At 41.6% G+C, this 21,986-nt stretch overlaps 1 protein-coding gene and 1 pseudogene across 1 annotated transcript in view; one reads left to right on the top strand and one right to left on the bottom strand.

Annotated features, from left to right (window-relative positions):
* Positions 1–21,986, top strand: part of LOC122450481 (fatty acid desaturase 2-like protein FADS2B) — a 914,319-nt gene that overhangs the window by 196,695 nt on the left and 695,638 nt on the right. The window lies entirely within an intron of this gene.
* LOC122450483 overlaps positions 9,000–21,986 on the bottom strand; it is a 41,580-nt pseudogene continuing 28,593 nt past the window's right edge.

The raw sequence follows: 21,986 nt of genomic DNA, 5'->3' as shown, positions 1-21,986 counted from the left end.
GAAGGGGACGACAGAGAATGAGATGGTTGGATGGCATCACTAACTCAACGGGCATGAGTTTGTGTAAACTCCGGGAGTTGGTGATGGACAGGGAGGCCTGGCGTGCTGTGGTTCATTGGGTCGCAGAGAGCTGGACACGACTGAGTGACTGAACTGAACTGAACTGAAGAGCAAAGGTTCTGCAATCAAACTGCCGAGGTTTAACACCTGCTTCTAGGGAACTCCCGCTGGTCCACAGGTTAAGACTGTGTACTAAACACAGGTTTGATTCCTGGTAGGAGAACTAACACCCTGCATGCCACACAGTGTGGCCAAATAAATAACTAAAATCTGCTTCTACCAGTTAGCTGTGTGATCTTACACAAGTTATATAACTTATTCTACCTCAATTTTATCATTTTTAAAGTGGGAATACTCCGAGCACATAGCTACATGTAGCTACATGCAAAACAGCTGACAGTGCCTGGCCCCTGGCAAGCCTCTAATAAATATTATTTGAGGTAAGCAGATGGTAATCAGGATGCTTTGGTGGATGCTTTCCCAAGAACAGCATTATTACCTGAGTGCTGAACCAGTCCTGGTTCTCCTCTTTGCTCACTTTCATTGGTATGTGGCTCATCTGGGTAACATATGCAATCCACGGACTCTCAAGAAACCTTTAAGAGAATAAAAGGAAGATGTGATCACTCCTTGGGGAGTTTCAGTTCCAGTCACTGGGCTTGCATACCCACTTGCAGATCTGGCTGAGCATTAGAGGAAATGGCAGTAACTCAAAAGATCCAATAAAGTGGTGGTTATTTGTTTTTCATCTTTGTAGACTTTTTATATCTAAAGATGGCACACTAGGGAATCAGTCACAGTCCCTGTCTTGCAGCCTACTGTACCAGAGCAGTGTCCCCAGTATTTTCTGAAGGTGTTGGTGCAAGGCTCAGAAAATACCTAGATAACTGAAGGTCAGGCTTCCCTGCTGGTTCAGTGGTCAAGATTCCATCTGCCAATGCAGGAGATCTGGGTTTGATTCTTGGGTCAGGGAGATGTCCTTGACAAAGAAATGGTAACCCACTCCAGTATTCTTGCCTGTGAAACCCCCAGGGCAGAGGAGCCTGGCAGGCTACAGTCCACGGGGTTGCAAAAGAGTCAGACATGACTTTGTGACTAAAGCAACAAAAACTTAAGCATATATGCAATGTGATTAATAGCTTGGCTGATGTCATCAGATAGAACTGGGTACAAGTTGTGATTTGGCACTGCTACTGGCCCTTATTTGCTCTTGAGTAAGTGATTTCATTCCTCTGAACTTTAGTTCTCTTACCAGAAAAACGAAATTGATACTATCTACATTGCCTGGTTGTGCATTTTTGATTACATCAAATAAGGTAATGCATGAAGAGTGAGTGAAGTCGCTCAGACGTGCCTGACTCTTTGCGACCCCGTGGACTGTAGCCCACCAGCTCCTGCATCCATGGAATTTTCCAGGCAAGAATACTGGAGCGGGTTGCCGTTTCCTTCTCCTGGGGATCTCCCCCACCCAGGGATGGAGCCCGGGTCTCCCACAATGCAGGCGGGCGCGTTGCTGTCTGAGCCAGCAGGGAGGCCCACCGTGAGCCGTCAGCAGACCGCCTGAGGCAGCGGAGCCCCTGCCGCTGCTATGAGCAGGGACACGAGTGATGAGGGAGGGATGCATCGCGAGGTGAACGGGGTGATTCAGTTTAAAGTGCTTTTGATGTGGGGAAAATCTCTAGTCATAAAATAACTTTTTAAAAAACTGGGCTCCTACTACCTTCAGTAAGAATTATGATGTCCAGCTGGATTACAGTTTGAAGGACTTGGTGATCAGGCAGAATGCAATTGTCCTTTGAGAAACATGCAGGTCCACTTAAATGTGGATATTTTTAAGTAAACAGTACTGCAAGATTAGTGCTTGCCTGAATCCACAGTTGAGGAACCACATACTGGATAGATGACTATGGAGCCTGAATATCTTTGGATTTCGGTAACTGAGGTGGGTCTAGGGACTAATCCTCCTCAGATGCTGAGGGATTACTATACCGCAGTTGGGAATTAATCACATGGGAAAAAAAGGCATTATTGGGAAATTCAGTTTCCAAGAAACTCAACTACTTCAGCTGCTTTACCCCACATTTTCTTGGAAACGTTTCAGTTACAAGAATGTGGTCTGGTGTCATAATATGCTAATCATTGCTAATGTAAGTGAAGAATAGATATATAACTATTAAGAGAATCCAAATCTAGGGCTGAAAACTCCACATTGTGGTTTAGGGCAGCGTTAACTTTCTCATCTCTTCAGCTCTGCCTATTCCTTCCCCCAAAAAACATGTGTCAGAATACAAATTCAGTTTGTGTGAGTCAGCATTTGGGTCTGTTCCACTGTGACACAGACCCAAGTCACCCTTGTGCAGCCTTTTTCAATTGACTGAGCAAAGGGATCCGAGTTGCAGGCTTTAACAATTCCTTTCACTTAGGAGTGTTATTATTATTAATTTTTAATCTGGAATGTGAAGTAAAGGGGGCTTTAAAAAGCATCACTACGGACAAAGCTAGTGGAGGTGATGGAATCTCAGTTGAGCTAATTCAAATCCTGAAAGATGATGCTATGAAAGTGCTGCACTCAATATGTCAGCAAATTTGGAAAACTCAACAGTGGCCACAGGGCTGGAAAAGGTCAGTTTTCATTCCAATCCCCAAAATGGGCAATCCCAAAGAATGCTCAAACTACCACACATTTGCACTCTTGTCACACACTAGTAAAGTAATGCTCAAAATTCTCCAAGCCAGGCTTCAGCAATACGTGAACCGTGAACTTCCAGAAGTTCAAGCTGGTTTTACAAAAAGCAGGGGAACCAGAGATCAAATTGCCAACATTCGTTGGATCATTGAAAAAGCAAGAGAGTTCCAGAAAAACATCTATTTCTGCTTTATTGACTATGCCAAAGCTTTTGACTGTGTGGATCACAATAAATTGTGGAAAACTCTGAAAGAGATGGGAATACCAGACCACCTGACCTGCCTCTTGGGAAACCTGTATGCAGGTCAGGAAGAAACAGTTAGAACTGGACATGGAACAACAGACTGGTTCCAAATAGGAAGAGGAGTATGTCAAGGCTGTATATTGTCACCCTGCTTGTTTAACTTATATGCAGAGTACATCATGAGAAATGCTGGGCTGGAAGAAGCACAAGCTGGAATCAAGATTCCAGGGAGAAATATCAATAATCTCTGATATGCAGATGACTCCACCCTTATGGTAGAAAGTGAAGAAGAACTAAAGAGCCTCTTGATGAAAGTGAAAGAGGAGAGTGAAAAAGTTGACTTAAAGCTCAACAGTCAGAAAACTAAGATCAAGGCATCCGGTCCCATCACTTCATGGGAAATGCATGGGGAAACAATGGAAGACTTTACTTTTTGCGGCTCCCAAATCACTGCAGATGGTGATTGCAGCCATGAAATTAAAAGACATTTACTCCTTGGAAGGAGAGTTTTGATCAACCTAGACGCCATACTAAAAAGCAGAGACATTACTTTGCCAACAAAGGTCCGTCTAGGGGAAGCTATAGTTTTTCCAGTGGTCATGTATGGATGTGAGAGTTGGGCTACAAAGAAAGCTGAGCACAAAAGAATTGATGCTTTTGAACTGTGGTGTTGGAGAAGACTCTTGAGAGTCCCTTGGACTGCAAGGAGATCCATCCTGTCCATCCTAATGTAGATGAGTCCTGGGTGTTCATTGGAGGGACTGATGCTGAAGCTGAAGCTCCAATACTTTGGCCACCTGATGCGAAAAGCTGACTCATGTGAAAAGACCCTGATCCTGGGAAAGACTGAGGGGAGGAAGAGAAGTGGATGACAGAGGATGAGATGGCAGGATGGCAACACTGTCTCGATGGACATGGGTTTGTGTAGACTCCGGGTGTTGGTAATGGACAAGGAGTCCTGGTGTGCTGTGGTTCATGGGGTCGCAAGAGTCAGACACGACTGAGTGACTGAACTGAACTGAATCTCCATATGGAACAGAGAGCATCAGGATTACAGCTGGATTCTAGGCAGCAATTACAAGGAGTTTTGGAATGCTTGTTAAGAGAAGAATGATTAATTATTCCTTAAAAATTATTGAATACCTGGTCAATGCCAAACATTGGAGTGGGCCTGGTGATAAAATGGTAACAACATACAGGGTGGTCACTACCCTCATGGAGTTTTCAGTTTTCAGTGGTTGCACAGGCAGAAATAAATTGTATAAGTGAGGCACACAGGACACAGAGCTCATGAAGGGAGATTTACCTAGTCAGTTAAATCTGGGAGAATTTCCCAGAGAAAACTATGCTTGTACAAATAATAGAAAATACTTTTATTATTTTTTATTGAAGTATCATTGATTCACAATATTATTTTTAGTTTCAGGTGTACATCATGATGCTCCAGCATTTTTACAGTTTATACCCCACTAAAATTATTACAAGAAAATGCCTATAATTCCCTGTGCTCTATAATTTATCCTTGTTGCTTATCTAGAAAATTCTTTTTGAATGCCCCTGAAAAGTCAAGGCAAAATACACTGAAGAAATGAAGTTGAAGTAACATTGAGGGAAAAACTGGGACACTATTCCACTGTCGTTCAGGCCTCCTGCTGTGTTCTTTGAACAGAAGCTTATTCCTGCCTTAGGGCCTTTGCACTTGGTTGATGCCACTGTTCCTTCGCTGCTCCTTCGAATCTGATTGCAGACTCTTTCATATTCTTCTTATGGTCACTTTTCCATGACCCTCCTTATTTTGATTAGTCCCTGCTTATCACTCTCAAAACACCCTTTCGTTTTCTTCAGATGTGATGATTTTGGATTTTCTTCCATTTATATATATATTTATTTATTTTTTATACTAGATTGTAAGCTTCAAGAACCTGGGCTCCTGGGTCTCTGGGTCACATTAACTGGTCCGAGTCTGACACATGATAAGCGCTCAAAAAATATTGAAGTGCTCAATAAATAATGAAGGATAAATGTTTGCACAAGAAGGTTTGTACTGAATTAATTTATTTTGCACGATATTAACCATGTTATATTCCCTTCACGTTGCAAAATTCCAATAAAACTCCCTTAAAGGTGAAGCTGCTACACAATTCTTTATTGAAGATGAGAAATGAACTTTGTTATTTGCATAATCTGAGGTTTAGTTTTAAAAATAAGCCCCTGGAAATTTACTTTGAAGCACGTAAAAAGGACAGATTAATGGATATATAGACAGGTAGATGGATATATATAAAATAAAACAAGTTTACTAAAATGTAACTTCAAAATTTTGATTATGGCTAAACAGATAGATGTTCACTTGTAAATTCTTTCAACACAACTGTCTTTATGCAAATTTTCATAAATAAGTGTGTGCAAAAATATGTACCTGATTATATTCCTCCTCTGAGTAGAGTTAAGCTTAGTCTATATTTTGTGTCCTTCAGGTTGATGATTAGCAAGAGAATAGTCAAGAAAATCCTTTACAGTATATTGTTTAAGCAACAAATGATAGATTTGGTAGATTTCCACTAGAGCGTTGTGCACTCACATGGTTAATTGGAAGTTGGGAAACTAGAGCCCATGACTCACTATTCCTCTGGCTTGAGATCTGGCTGCTGGTTCCAGGGGACTGAGTAAAGTCAGAAGTGGAAGGTGGCTCCCAGGTGTTACCTGTTGTGATAGGAGAAATCATGGTCTGACTTGTGACTCATAATCCTCTCATCGAAGGAAATGTGCCCTCTTCACCATTAAGATGGTTCAGTGTCTTTCTGTCCTGTGAATCTGCTTGACCTCGAAATTGCTCTTGATTTGATGGTCCAGGATGGGAGGAACCCTCATTACATTAATAACAACCAGCATCTGAATGAGTGTTCCTGGCTTATGAAAGTATTCTAATTGCCTTACTTTATTTGGTTGTCCCAGCAATGCTATGTTGCAAATAAGCCAGGTAATATTGTGCATCCACGTATTTTACAGATTGAGGCAATGTGTGAGAGACATGGCCAATTTCATAGCAGCGTACTGAGGAGCTGAAATTAGGACTGAGATTCCTGATTTCTAATTCAATCAGTCACCCTTATCTAATGCCTGACTGAAAATGTAGGCAATTTTTTTACTACCTGATTCTATCGAAAGGAGGGAGACTTTCAAGGAAATAGAGTATCAGAGAAAAGCCACAGGGAAAGTGAACTTTTCCCAGGTTGAATTCATGCTATGTTATCCCAAAATCTCGAATCCAATTCTCTGTTCTGTTCTTCCATGCTTTTTGCAGTGTCTGTCCCTTCTGAAAGTTTAAATCTCTGCTTGAATCTCTCCCAGTGAATTCTTCTGAGTTGGATAATACTCTTTAAGGATTGGGGAGTAGAGACTAGCTATCAGGCATTCTTACTATGCTGCTGCTGTGCCTGTCCTATGTTTCTTGTATCTTCCCCTCCCCAGGTGGCTGTTCTTAGTGAGGTGGAATGATAACTACTTTAATGCATATTCCATCAGCTCCTGGGAAACTATTAGTTCAAATGTGCCCACTGCTCATGATTTGTAATGCAACTTAATTCCCCTTTACTTTTGGTTTCTTGAATGTTTTTGAATGTTTACTACAGAGTCAGACATCCCTGCATCTGAGACTATACTCAACTTACCTGTGCCATCAGGCAAGTTGCTTGGCCTCCCTTAAGTGTCATGTTTTTATTTATAAAATGAGATTAATTATAAAACTTGCCTTTTCTAACTGTGTGAGGACTAAATGGAATAATACTTATGAAGGGTGCAACTCAGTATTTACAGCTTAGGAGATGCTCATAACTATTGCTAAGAATTTTAATAATTCAGTTAGAATACAGAAATGCTCCTTACAAGTTTGATAAAATTCATCTTACTCTCTAATTAGAAGGAATTACATTTACAGCATTTTGTCAACAAAGGTCCGTATAGTCAAAGCTTTAGTTTTTCCAGTAGTTATGTACAGATGTGAGATTTGGACCATTAAGAAGACTGAGCTCAAAAGAATTGATGCTTTTCCATTGTAATGGAGAAGACTCTCAAGAGTCCCTTGGATAGCATAGAGATTAAACTAGTCAATCCTAAAAGAAATCAACCCTGAGTATACACTGGAAGGACTGATGCTGAAGTTGAAACTTCAGGATTTGGCCACCTATTTTGAAGAGCCGACTCATTGGAAAAGACCCTGATGCTACGAGAGACTGAAGAGAAGTGGGCGACAGAGTATGAGATGGTTAGATGGCATCCCTGACTCAATGGACATGAGTTTGAGCAAACCCTGGGAGACAGCGAAGGACAGGGAAGCCTGCCGTGCTGCAGTTCACTGGGTCACAAAGAGTTCAACACAGCTTAGCTACTGAACAACAGCAACATTTACACACAGCTTTTTCTTCCTGCATCCTCCCTCCCTCCCTCCCTTCCTTCCTCCTGTAGACTGAAAGAAAGGCGCAACATGAGAGCTGTGAGTTAGGTTTTGTTGGAGCAAAATGAGGACTCCAGCCTGGGAGACAGCATTTCTGATAGCTCTGAGAAACTGCTCCAAAGAGGAACTGCTGCCTGACTTACAGTTTTGTTCTTTTATCTCTGAAAACATTTCAGTGTCTTGTTAGGGCATAAGGTAAGTGTCATATATGATTTTAGTGAAGAGGGGACCTGCAGTCATGCACACATTTTGGCAGATATTTGCTGCCAGTCATGAGGAGCAGATTCACCATTAATGAGTTTTTCTGGATATGAACAGATGTAATAACTGGGCTGAAAAAATCTTCTCCTGAAAATATCTAACTATCTGAAGACCTGTCCTGCCAGTTTTTCCAAGAGCACAGAGTGCCTCATTCCTGTTCTCCACTCTAAATTTCTTTCAGAGGGTATTGAATGTCAGCAGCTGCAGCAGCACTTGATTTATTCCTTGTAGAGGTAGCTGTCAAGTGCCAATTTGTAGTTGACACTTCCTTCTTTCCCTCCTTCATTTCTCCCCTCCAGCTCCCTCTCTGCCTTCCTTCTTTCTGCATGTCTTCATTGAGTGTCTCTATCATGTCAGGCGGTCTCTACTCTTATGGATATTGCAGGTTACAGTGGAAGACTAAGGAATCACACAAATGGATGTAAAAATATATTTCTAGTAATTACTACAGAGTATATCACAAGGAGGCCTTGAATTAATGTGGAGGCTTCCCTGAAATCTTTACCAAGCAAAGGGCTCACTGCTTGAAGCATGTAGAAAGCAATACTATGGCACCAGCTCTTGAGAAGAGTGTTATTTTGAGGCCAACTGGCAAGGAGACATGGGAAGGGCTCAAATCTGTGTCTTTGATCTGGGGTTCGGTCAAACATTATGAGTTTGTGGAGGATGTATTCATTGGCAGAAATGTTGGTGGAGCAGGTTTCAATTAGTGGACTTTGGAACTTGTCCATTTATGATAGGATATGGTTGAAGCTTCAACCTGGGATCTTCTAGGATGGAGAACCCTTCACTTCTAAAATGATTCTGGCATTAAAGTTCCAGTCATGTCCTGATCCTTTGGTTCCCATGAGGTGGTGCGGAGACTTAGTTTTTGGGTGTTATTTGAGGTCAGACATTCTTCTCTTGTGCCTGCTTTGGCTGCCTGGGCCTGAAGCTGAGGGAGGGAGTGGCACAAGGTGGGAGAGGGTTCCTGGAGGAAGGTCGGTGCTGGTCGTCTGCTGGCAATCACCAGGTTGCAGATTGCAACTTTATTCCAGGGGCAATGGGAATCCATTGAAGAATTTCAGGTAGGACTGTAACGTAACTCTCATAAGTCATTTAGTTTAAATGGAAGTCTACCCAATTAAGCCATCTTTATTCATGTGGATAGTGAGCAGAGGGCCAACATGATACACAGGATTGATCATCTGAATTCTAATTCCACACTCAGTGATCTGGGAAGTTGTGAAAGTAATAGACCTTGAGTGTCCTCCTTTGGGAATCTTATTGAACAAGCTGTTAAAAATTCAATTGAGTAAATCTGAAGACTTCATTGGCTTTATTCAATGACTTCTGAATCAAGCAATATCCCAGTTAGTAAGCAGAAGGGAATTCTGAGGGGTTGTGCAAATGGAAGGTTTTTATAGGAAGAAAGGAGGGGCAAGGAAGCCATCAGCAAAGTATATTGAGGGCAGACACTTTTTTTTTTCCCCGTTGGGGGAGGGATTACAAGGGTTTTCTCTGAGCTAGGGGCAGGAATGGAGAAGGAGTAAAACACAGCACATTGCCTACCCAAAAATTCCAGACTAGCTGATTAAGATAACATTTCTGGGGAAAGCTGTAACTGCAATTATGTCAGGTATTGTAGAGGTTTGGTACCATGGGCTTTAGCACAAGTGACACTTTTGGGGCCTGTGGTTTTCTCTTTAGCACCTGCACATCTGCATTATGTTTGTGGATGCATGCAGTAAGCCTCCTTCCAGATGGCTCCGGACTTCTTCAGGGCCCTGCAAGAGGAGCAGAGAAAATCATGAGCGGGTAAGACTCAGGTCAAAGGAGCTACTTCATGGAACATTTGCTCTTTTACTTAATACTTTACAACATTGTCGTTTTCAACTATATCTGAAAGACCTCTTTCTATCTTGTCTGGCGGAGGGAGTCAAATACACTGACTTATGAAGGTGAGTTCACATTTTCTATATGGAGGAGACTGATATTTTGTTTTATGCTTTTCTGTACTCCAAAGCATCACTTTCCTTTTCTCCAGTATTAAAAGAAAAAGCTCTGCTGAATCTCTGTAAGATAAACCATATGACTATAAACCAACTCGTCCTGTATCCACCTACCTCTCCTACTTTATAAAGTGAAACATTTTTCTAGGCTCTGGTGACACAGAAGTGAATAAGAGTGATGAGAGTCTTGTCCACCTGGAGTTCCTGGTCTGCACTGGGAGACACATATTACCCAACATGCTATTTAATCATGATTGTGATAAAAGTCAGACATGAAGAGAAGCAAGCATGTGACAGGTTTAGTCTTGGGGGCAAGGGAGGACTGAGATGAAGAAAAGACCTTTCAGGTGAGCTTTGGAGAGTGAATGGAACTTGAGAAGGTGACGGGGGCGGGGGGAGGCAGGTTGGAAGATTATTCTAGGTAGAAGTAAAGGTGAGCAAGGATGTGTCATGGGCAAGGGGCAGCGAGTTCTGTAGCAACTGAAGGGGGTTCAGATATCTGGAGGCCAGGAAAGGAAGAGGGCAGTGGTAGAAAGTGAAGATGGATTACTGCTCAGGGATCAGATCTGACCAGGTCTAGCCTTGATGGCTTATTTATTTATATTAATAAATATTTTTTCCTAATGTGAAGATAAAAAATATTCAACCAAGGTTTTGGCTGTTAATTTGATGAGCACAGGATTTTCTAGGTAACTGTGCATGCTTTAGGATGAATATGGCTTCTCAGTTCCTATAGGAAGAGTCACCCCTGCCTGTCCCACCAGACCCTGCAAGCAGCTTAGTTTTCAACCCTGATCCAGATGAACGGAGAGTCCCTTCTACTGGTTAAGTTCTAAAGCATGTCAAGGCTTTGTGGGTGATACAAAGACAAATAATACAGAACCCTGGTTTATAAGAAGCTTGTAATTTAGTAGGGCACCAAGATATTTTCACTAAGAAGTACCTAGAAGGCAGCAGGTAAATGGTAGGAATGACTGTTATCATTTCTCTGTTAGTGTTGCTCCTTATAAAGCCTCCTGTCCATGCTGGGCACATGAATGTTTCTTAATAAATAGCTATTGACTGAATGATGATTGATAAAGCAGTGAAGAGTCTGGGGACCAGCAGTGAAGGGAAATGAGAGCTGTGGGTTGGGGGACTGTTATTACCTGGCAATATCTCCAAATGCCTTCAACATGGGCTTGTTCACATACGGCAGTCCATGCTTGGCACACAGTGACTTCACCAGAGGTGCCACCTTGTGATAATTATGGCGTGGCATTGTGGGAAACAGACTAGGGGAACAGAGGAGATATACAACTTTTCAGACCTAAGGAGAAACCCAAAGTTCCCTTCCTTCTTTTAGAAAATAAAATGGTATCAACCACAGAGACCCAACCTTGACCTTGCACAATTCTTTAGTTCTGGAAAGTTAAAAAACTTGCTGGCAGACTCATCTTATCCCTTCAGTTCAATTCAGTTCAGTCGCTCAGTCATGTCTGAGTCTTTCCGACCCCATGAACAGCAGCAGTGAACTACCCGTTTCCTCTCTGTAACTGATCCTTTGGTAAAGTATTTCCAGATACCGTTTAGAAATTGAAGCAGGGACTCCACTTCCTTAGTTATTTTGTAAACTTGGCTCCAAAGACACAGATAAGAAAATATTTGAATTATAACATAGTTAAGTTTGAACACAAGTTGGTTACCCAAGTGTCCTGATATTTCTTAGGTTTTGCCAACAAAGCAAATGCAAAGAAATCGCCAATTTCTAAGCCCATAGGAATCTGGAAACTGAGTCACTGATACTTTTCCAAGATTTCACTCCATTTACTCACAATTGCGACACTTCCTTCATTTCTTTCTTCCCTTATCTATCATTGTTGTTAATTGAAAAATAGCATCCTTTAGAGAGCCCTGGTTCATTTTTTTCCCTTAAGTTGGTGAGTCTTCTGCTCTGCTCTGGACTATATGGAGGGCAGTTATTAGTGACAGCCCTTGCCCTTTATCATGAACTGTTTCTCTTACTCACTGGTGCTCAATTTGGAAGTTCAAGTGCCCAGTGAACCAGTCGTTGAAAAAGGACTGTTCAACATTACAGGTGGCCAAGACCTGCAAAGAAAAAGCTTACATTAGATGTAGATGAGCCCATGACAAACAAGAGATTTAGTTACTCTTTTATTTATCCATCATTCAACAAGTGCTGAATGAGTACGCATTTTGTGTCACAAACCATGAGGGATAAAAATAAGTCCCAGGTCTCAGGGACCTTGCAACTATAAAGGAAATAAGGCATTTTGCTAAGAAGTATAGATAAGGCAATAGATATAAAGAAGTGAATAGGATCTGAGAGGACTAAGTCACTATCAGCCCTCAAAATCAGAAGACTAAGGTATTGTGAGTAAGGACTTTGGCAGATGGAAGTGGGATTGTAGGACTCTGGTAGAAATTATAGGAGTTTGAATGTTATTACCACAGAATAGACTTAAAGGACTTCTAAATGGGGAATAAAGCATGCAAGGGCTTTAATCAAGGGCTCTGTGCCTAGAAATACATTTATTAATATATTAATATATACAAGTAGCTTCCTTTTTAATCTAATGTATTTTATTTTACACAAAGACAGACTGACAAGAAGTTTATAGGATTCTCCAGACTATGTAGAATGCTTATGAATGTGACTTTTATTCAGTGCCTTTCTAAGATTTAATTCTTGTTAGGGTTGTTGCCATTTTTTTTACCAGCTGAGCCACCAGGGAAACCCGGTTGTTACCATTTTTAACGTTATTTTTGCAGTTGTTCTATGTCAGGGTTCCTTGAAGTGTACTTTAGAGCACCTTGGGATTCCCTAGAACACTTTCAGGGGATCTTCAAGGTCAAAATGATCTCCATAATACTTCTGAGACAGTATTTGCCTTTTTCATTCTTGTTCATGCATGCTTATACCATGGGTTTTTCCAGAGACTATTAAACATGGGATGATGTCATCACTCTGATGTTAACCTTTATTGACTTTATCTTGTTTTTTTTTTAAATCAATTAATATATATTTTTAAACTCTCAGTTTCAATTTCAAATACAGTAAGTATCAGTGGATATAACCTCCACAAAAGAAAGCTCTTTCACATTCTCAATAAGTTTTAAGAGTGGTTTCTTGATCAAAAAGATTGAGAACCACTGCTGTGTGGAGTGTCCACCGAACTTGGAAATGAGCATGGAGAAGGAAGCAGTATGATGCCTGGATTCTCCAGGTAATCACAACACAGCCAGTGTCAGGCTTAGGGGGCAGTGGTATTCTACATGGGTCACAAGTCTTTTAATTGTTAGCTGCATTCTCCCCGAGAATGCTGAGTCTCCCCTCTGGGCCCCACTATCTATACAATGAAATGAGGGGGATTGCAGGGTTCTCCATTCTGTTATTCTAGAAGTGTGAGATTCATTGAAAGACTGTTTCATGTTGAGGCAGGTTTAGTAAACCTTGCTTGTAAAGTGCCGCACAGTAAATGTTTTAATTCTGCATCACAGCTACACAGTTCTGCTGTTTTAGAATGAAAGTTATCAGAGAATATGTAATGTATAAATGTGGCTGTGTTCCAATAGAACTACAAAAACACAGACTGGACTAGATTGGCCCTTGGACTATAGTTTATTAAGCCTTGGTTAAGAGCAAAGTTTCTGAAATCAAACTCCCGAGGTTTAAAACCTGCTTCTAGGGATTTCCCACTGGTCTACTGGTTAAGACTGTGTGCTTAACACAGGTTTGATCCCTGGTAGGAGAACTAAGACCCGGCATGCCACACAGTGTGGCCAAATAAATAAATAAATAAAACTTGCTTCTACCACTTATTAGCTGTGTGATCTTACACAAGTTATAGAACTTCTTCATACCTCAATTTTACCATTTGTGAAGTGGGAGTACTCTGAGCATGTAGCTACATGCAAAACAGTTGACAAAGCCTGGCGCCTGTAAGCCTCCAATAAGTATTATGTGAGGTAAGCAGATGGTAATCAGGATGCTTTGGTGGATGCTTTCCCAAGAACAGCATTATTACCTGAGTGCTGAACCAGTCCTGGTTCTCCTCTTTGCTTATTTTCATTGGTATGTGGCTCATCTGGGTAACATATGCAATCCACGGACTCTCAAGAAAGCTTTAAGAGAATAAAAGGAAGTTTAGATCATTCCTTGGGGAGTTTCAGTTCCAGTCACTGGGCTTGCATACCCACTGGCAGATCTGGCCAAGCATTAGAGGAAATGGCAGTGACTCAAAGGTTGCAATAAAGCGGTGGTCATTTGTTTTTCATCTTTGCAGACCTTTTATATCTGAAGATGGCACACTAGGGAATCAGTCACAGTCCCTGTCTTGCAGCCTACTGTACCAGAGCAGCGTCCCCAGTATTTTCTGAAGGCGTTGGTGCAAGGCTCAGAAGACCCTAGATAACTGAAGGTCAGGCTTCCCTGGTGGCTCAGTGGTCAAGATTCCATCTGCCAGTGCAGGAGATCTGGGTTTGATTTCTGGGTCAGGAAGATCCCCTGGACAAAGAAATGGCAACCCACTCCAGTATTCTTGCCTGTGAAACCCCCAGAGCAGAGGAGCTTGGCAGGCTACAGTCCATGGCGTCACAAAAGTGTTAGACATGACTTAGCAACTATAGTGACAACAACTTAAGCATATATGCAATGTGATTAACAGTTTGGCTGTTGTCATCAGATAGAACTGGGGACGAGTTGTGATTTGGCACTGCTACTGGCCCTTATTTGCTCTTGAGTAAGTGATTTCATTTCTCTGAACTTTAGTTCTCTTACCAGAAAAATGAAATTGATACTATCTACATTGCCTGGTTGTGCATTGTTTTATTACATCAAATAAGATAATGCATGTAGAGTGAGTGAAGTCACTCAGTCATGTATGACTCTTTGCGACCCCGTGGACTGTAGCGCACTAGCTCCTGCATCCATGGAATTTTCCAGGCAAGAATACTGGAGCGGGTTGCCGTTTCCTTCTCCGGGGGATCCTCCCGACCCAGGGATGGAGCCCGGGTCTCCCACAATGCAGGCGGGCGCGTTGCTGTCTGAGCCAGCAGGGAGGCCCACCGTGAGCCGTCAGCAAACCGCCTGACGCGGAGGAGCCGCCGCCGCTATGAGCAGGGACGTGAGTGATGAGGAAGGGATGCATCGCGAGGTGAACAGCGCGATTCAGTTTAAAGTGCTTTTGATGTGGGGAAAATCTCTAGTCATAAAATAACTTTTTAAAAAACTGGGCTCTTACTATCTTCGGTAAGAATTATGATGTCCAGCTGGATTACAGTTTGAAGGACTTGGTGATCAGGCAGAATGCAATTGTCCTTTGAGAAACGTGCAGGTCCACTTAAATGTGGATATTTTTAAGTAAACACACAGTACTACAAGATTAGTGTTTGCCTGAATTCTCAGTTGTGGAACCACATATATGAATAGATGACTTTAGAGCTTGAATATCTTTGGATTTTGGTAACTGAGGTGGGTCCAGGGAATAATCCTCCTCAGATGCTGAGGGATTACTATACTGCAATTGGGAATTAATCATGTGGGAAAAAAGGCAAGATTGGGCAAATTCAGTTTCCAAGAAACTCATTCAACTATTTCAGCTGTTTTATCCCACATTTTCTTGGAAATATCTCAGCGACTAGAATCTGGTCTGGTGTCATAATCTGCTAATCATTGCTGTTCATAAATAGCTCAGATAAGAAAGGTAAGAGGACCATCCAGAATAAGAGTGGGAGAATATTATTCTTTACTTACTTGACTAAGCACATGAGCCCAAGGTTCCAAAGAGTCCATAGAAAGGAACAAATGTGATGAAATAGCGAATGTAAGAGCTGCTGACCCAGGCAATGTCCTGCAGAAAGAAGTGCTTGAAAGTTAAGCTAGTGGAAATAAAACTGGCTAAATCTTATATCCTGGTACTCAAGGAACCTGCATCTGGAAAGGACCAAGCATGCACAGTTCCCCTTTTCTACTAGCCTGATCGAGCTCTAGAAAAGGAATCGAGTTGCTCACCTCCCAGTACCTTCTTTGGTACATCTCTTTCATGGATTTCAGGTTCAAAGCTACCCGCATGAAAAGGTGGACCCCAACTGAGGAAAAAAAAAAAAAAGAGGATAGTGAAAAAATAAGCAGATATGATTCCTGTGGAAGCGAGTGGGAGTTGATCTTAGCATGCTACCCCTGGAATATTTCCCCTGAGAAGGGATGCAAGATGGAGATCCACAGCCACATCCTGGATGCTGCTGGGCTTTTAGAGTCTCTGAGGCTGAACCAGGACTTTGGTTCAAGCACCCTTAGGGAGACTAGGGAAGCTTTGAAGATCTGAGTCATTCCTGATGAAGGCATCCTGGAATGCTTCTGCTCTGAGCTTTCAAGTTTTCTCAAGGTCCCTGGAATCCTTCAGTCCTTCATGATCCTTCGTGTTGAGCCCTGTCACAATATGTCGAGGTGGCAGATATAGAGCAGGCATACTGAGTCTGGTCTGGTAGTTATTTACCTGCTCATCCCCCAGGACCACTGAAGTTGCCTGGAGCACATAGGAGTCATATGGACAAGCTTCAGACTTTGACAACTCTCTCCTTGATCAAACTTGAGCCAGAAGCTCTGGAGTCCCCTTCCTGACTAGGCTCCAAACTTGACCTGTAAACTTTCAAAGTCTGTGAACTGTCAACACAGATGATTTTGTCCACCCTACACACTAAGAGACTCACAGAAATGCTAGAAATAGTTTCTAAGAACAGTTCAAGGCCATGCTCTTGGGATGACTCCAGCCCCCTTAAAATTCTTGCATGAGAAAGTTCAAGACTGTCCAAAGAACTTAATGCATGTTCAGTAGGCTTCTGACCTCCTTTTTCTTCGATCATTTGTTAGAAAACTTACAATTATAAAATTCTTACTCTGTCCCTCTGAGATGGATCTTCCCTGACCCAGAAATGTCTTTCTCAAGGACTTGGGAGTCATCCTTTGGAGTCCAGTCTTAGAGGATCGGGCTCTGTCCTGCAGTCTTTGGAAGGGTAAGGAGTTTGACTTTGATAAGCACCAGTGAGAAGACACACATGGCTTAACCACATGACCAGCTTCCCCTCCCTTTATCCTCTTTCCCTAATTTCCTTTAGCATGTCCCGGTGTTTTCAAAGTCTCCCCCCTTTCTTTTCTGAGAGTTGTGCTCAGCTTATACTGAAGTACCTTTCCTTACTACAGGAATCTGCATGAAAGCTGTCTTGCCACCTTTATGAAATGTCAAGCTTCATCACCCTTTGACAGGTTAAGTATGACTCATTTGTACCTGTCATACTAAGCTGAAGACATTTGAAAGAAAATGACAAAATGAAACAGCTCCTGAGGACGATGTGGTTTGTAAGCTGGGCATTCTGCAGTGAAGCTACAATATTCACCCATTCCTCATAAGCTAAGGCTGTATTGTTTTACTACACACAGGAGGAGAGTTCAGACAAGAGACCCCAACAGTTTTTTCTTATGTGAATACACATCTGTCTGGGCTGGAATAGCTACCTTTCAAACTGGAGAACCAGTGTCCTCTACACCCATTTTGGACATGAAAGAGAATAACCGCACTAGGAGAAGTCCTCAGAATTCTAGCACTGGAAGAGGCTGCAGTGGTGGTTGAGCCTCGTGTCTCAGAAAATGGACTCACAGGCCACCCCGGTCAGGCAGGAGACAGATGACCACTGGTGGCCAGTGTTTGGGCGAGCCAGATCATCTGCAACCGCTTCTCAATCTTAACACTGCTGGCATCTTAGGGTCAGATAATTCTTTACTGTTCAGGGCTGTTCTGTGTCCTGTAAGGCATTTCATGACATCCCTGGCTTCTGCCCCATGGATGTCAGTACCATTCTCCCGCTTTGTTTTGATAATCAAAAAAGTATCTATACGGTGTCAAATGTTGGGGGCAACTATGCTCTTAGGTGAGAACCACTGATCTACAGGAAATGTTTGGAAACTTTCCTAATTTGGGTTTCTTTTCCAAATGAGTAAGCATGTGTTAGACGAGCATATTTTGGGGTCCTAAACTTTCCTTTGTGAGCTATCATCAGTTTGACTTGGTTAAGAGCAGAACATTTTTGCTTCTAATATTTTCATTGGTATTAGCACTATTCAGCTACCCTATTTTCTCTCAAGCCTAGAACATGTCCAGATCTATCTTATATGTGTGTGTATCTGTCCACTAAAATATGTTCTCCAGCTGTATGTAAGCTGTGGGAACAGTCAACTTTCTTTCACACAGAAGCTCTGCAGGTGACTTTTATTCATGAGACTCTGCTTTTTCTGGCACCTACAGTCAGTACTTAAGCATTCTTTTCCTAGTTTTCCTCCCTATGCACATACACTATCCTTTTCTTCTTTATAAGTATTGTATTTAGTTTATCCAGCACAAGAGTCACATATTCCAGACCCCTTGATTGGAATCCTGCCTCCCATCCTTCTTGGAACATCTCCTTCCCTGTACAGTAGCCAGAGTGATGAGATGCCCATTAAGAATGCCTAATTGCTCTTCTGTTTTCCTTTTCAGATTTCACCCAGGTAAGTCTGAAATAAAGCATGCTGCTTTTTTGAGGCACAACAAGACATGGGATCGTCTCTCTGTGGGAGGATTTCATTCATGCCTTCTGGTTTGACAACAATTTGCTTCAAGGAAATGGGAAGATAAGGATTGTGGCCCCCTGGGACTCACCCATGCAGAAGTACAGGTGCTGCTTCTCGTAGTTGATGAATTTGATTTTGTTCTTCCCATACTGAATGGAGAGAATAAAACTAAAGTAAGAACAATATAGACTTCTGTTATTATACTCAAGGTTGTGTGTGTGTGTGTGTGTGTGTGTGTGTGTGTGTGTGTGTGTAGAATCTCTATAGAAAGAGCCATCTGGTCAGAGTTCATTTACTGTCAAACTAAAGCCACTGAAGAACCAGAACTGAAGGGGGAGGAAATACTGTGGTGCCTTTTTCTTTATTTAAATGTGGGCAGTTCTTGCAGGGGTGGCTTATCCCATTTGAATTCAGGGATTGTGATTGTTTATTATTATTCCCATGGGAGCCATTTTAAAATATTTGTCCTGGTGTGGAACGGAATGGTGATTCAGGAGAAATATTTCTGATAAGTTTTTAAGGTCTTCTTCAAACTATGTGCTTAGAATTTTGCTTGAAGCACAGTCTGCTTTTATCTATTCATCCATTTAACAGGTATTTGTTGAATGGTTGTGTTATAAGACACATAGTCATAACCTCTAGTATCTACTTCATCTTTCCTCCTTTGACTCCATCGTGGATCTCATGCTGTGATTTACTCATTTTAAGGCTTGATAATGTATAATCTTACCACTGGGAATTTGAGTCATTTCCTAGGGGTCTTCTTAGTTAATTTAGTCTGTGTCCAAATGTACAAAGGCAGCAAGTATCTTAAGAGGAAGCATAGAAGTAATGGTTTATCTCTATTACCTAAGAGACACTTAATAAATGTTTAGTTGAAGGAATTAATGAATGAATGATAATTCAAATCTCCTCTATAATTTTACCATATGTCAGTCTCTTAAAACACTGTGAGCCATGTTTCATTTTTTGCTTTTCCCATTCTTTTGATACCTTCCCTTCTATATATTTCTTCTGTTATTTCGATATTAGACTTGACCCTTCTTTCTCTTACTATTGTAAATAAAAATAAATGTCATGGTGATAAAGAAATGATAGTCATTTGCAGTTACTCCCAAGCTTCTGGATATTTAAGAGGTAGGAAACTTGAAAGAGGGAGTCAGTGGGAAATTTTGGAGAGCTGGCAAATGTAGGTCAAGGATTGATTTTTGAGTATTGCTCCAAAGGAGAAGTCTAACTTTTCCAGAGTATGAGTACAGGACCTGGCCCTAGAGGATCTAATTAATACTTATTAAAAGAATGAAAGTTTGAAGAAAGTGGTAGAAAGACTGACAGTAAAATGGGAAGAACAGAAACAGTTAAGGCTTACCAGAATTAGTTTTGTTGTGAAACAACTGAATTTTAGAGATTAAAAGAGTTTAAGTAAGGTGTTGTGAGTTGCTTTGAAATTAAAGTATACAGAACCTAAGGCTCAAGGGATATGTCTCTAGAATGGTGGAGAAGTGATGATGTCTCCATCCTCTGTGAAGAGGCAGCATGAGAACTGGATACAGTTCTACAGAAGGCACTTCTGGAGGGGGCCAGGCTGCCTCATGAACTCCAGTGAGGCAACTCTCCATTGCTGTGAGGGAATGAGGAGAGAAGTCAAAATGTGATAAGTTTAGTGGTCAGCCGAGGAGTTCACAGGGATTCCTTGGTGGCTCAGACTGTAAAGAGTCTGCCTGTAATGTGGGAGGTCCAGGTTGGATCCCTGGAGAAGGAAATGACAACCCACTCCACTATTCTTCCCTGGAAAAGCCCATGGATGGAGGAGCCTGGTGGGCTGTAGTCCAAAAGGTCACAAAGAGTCAGACATGACTGATCGACTTCACTTCAGGAGTTTGCAGACTTTAGAGAGCTCTGACTCCTTTGCAGAGTCATTGTGAAGAACAACTGACTGAAGACTACAGTCAAGGTATCTTTCTTTTTTCCTTTATATCTCGGCAGGAGACTTTTTTTGCTAATTGGAAGAAGGTTGTCTTCCAAAACTGGGAAAACCTATTTTCAGAAAGTTGCACAATTCTGGTCACCACAAAGTCCATGGAGCAACTGACCAAGCTACACTCCTTTGTTGTTAGAAAGCTCCTAAATTCTTCCAGAAGGAGATAGAGCCTCTTCCTAAGCACTTAATTCTCAGGATCCATTATTTCTTCTCAAGGAAAGATACCTTTCTGTGCTTATCCTTATACCTTCTATGTTGAAATCAGACTCTGAAAATCTTGGTAATAATCCTTACATGCTGGTTTTTAAGCTGAGGTTTAAGAAAGTTAACAGCTAAGACATCCTGGAGTTTGCCGTCCTTTTCCTGTTGCTTAAGAAGTCTGAATTAATCAATGGAACAAAAAAGAAAGCCCAGAGATAAATCCATGTACCTACGGACACCTTATCCTCAACAAAGGAGGCAAGAATATACAATGGAAAATAGACAACCTCTTTAACAAGTGGTGCTGGGAAAACTGGTCAACCACTTGTAAAAGAATGAAACTAGAACACTTTCTAACACCATACACAAAAATAAACCCAAAATGGATTAAAGATCTAAATGTAAGACCAGAAACTTTAAAACTCCTAGAGGAGAACATAGGCAAAACACTCTCCGGCATAAGTCACAGCAAGATCCTCTATGACCCACCTCCCAGAAATTGGAAATAAAAGCAAAAATAAACAAATGGGACCTAATGAAACTTAAAAGCTTTTGAACAACAAAAGAAACTATAAGCAAGGTGAAAAAACAGCCTTCAGAATGGGAGAAAATAATAGCAAATGAAGGAACAAAGGATTAATCTCAAAAATATACAAGCAACTCCAGCAGCTCAATTCCAGAAAAATAAATGACCCGATTAAAAATTCGGCCAAAGATCTAAACAGACATTTCTCCAAAGAAGACTTACAGATGGCTAACAAACACATGAAAAGATGCTCAACATCACTCATTATCAGAGAAATGCAAATCAAAACCTCAATGAGGTACCATTACATGTCAGTCAGAATGGCTGCTATCCAAAAGTCTACAAGCAATAAATGCTGGAGAGGGTGTGGAGAAAAGGGAACCCTCTTACACTGTTGGGGGGAATGCAAACTAGTACAGCCACTGTGGAGAACAGTGTGGAGATTCCTTAAAAAACTGGAAATAGAACTGCCATATGACCCAGCAATCCCACTCCTAGGCATACACACCGAGGAAACCAGAGCTGAAAGAGACACATGCACCCCAGTGTTCATCGCAGCACTGTTTATAATAGCCAGGACATGGAAGCAACCTAGATGTCCATCAGCAAATGAATGGATAAGAAAGCTGTGCTACATATACACTATGGAATATCACTCAGCCATTACAAAGAATTCATTTGAATCAGTTCTAATGAGATGGATGAAACTGGAGCCCATTATGCAGAGTGAAGTAAGCCAGAAAGATAAAGACCAATACAGTATACTAATGCATATATATGGAAATTAAAAAGATGGTAACGATAATCCTACATGAAAAATAGAAAAAGAGACACAGATGTACAGAACAGACTTTTAGACTGTGGGAGAAGGCGAGGGTGGGATGTTCAGAGAGAACAGCATTGAAACAAGTATACTATCAAGGGTGAAACAGATCACCAGCCCAGGTTGGATGCATGAGACGGGTGCTCAGGGCTGGT

The sequence above is a fragment of the Cervus canadensis genome, chromosome 11, assembly GCF_019320065.1.
Source record: "Cervus canadensis isolate Bull #8, Minnesota chromosome 11, ASM1932006v1, whole genome shotgun sequence".
Classification (NCBI taxonomy): domain Eukaryota; kingdom Metazoa; phylum Chordata; class Mammalia; order Artiodactyla; family Cervidae; genus Cervus; species Cervus canadensis.
This window is presented reverse-complemented; position numbering and strand designations above follow the sequence as displayed.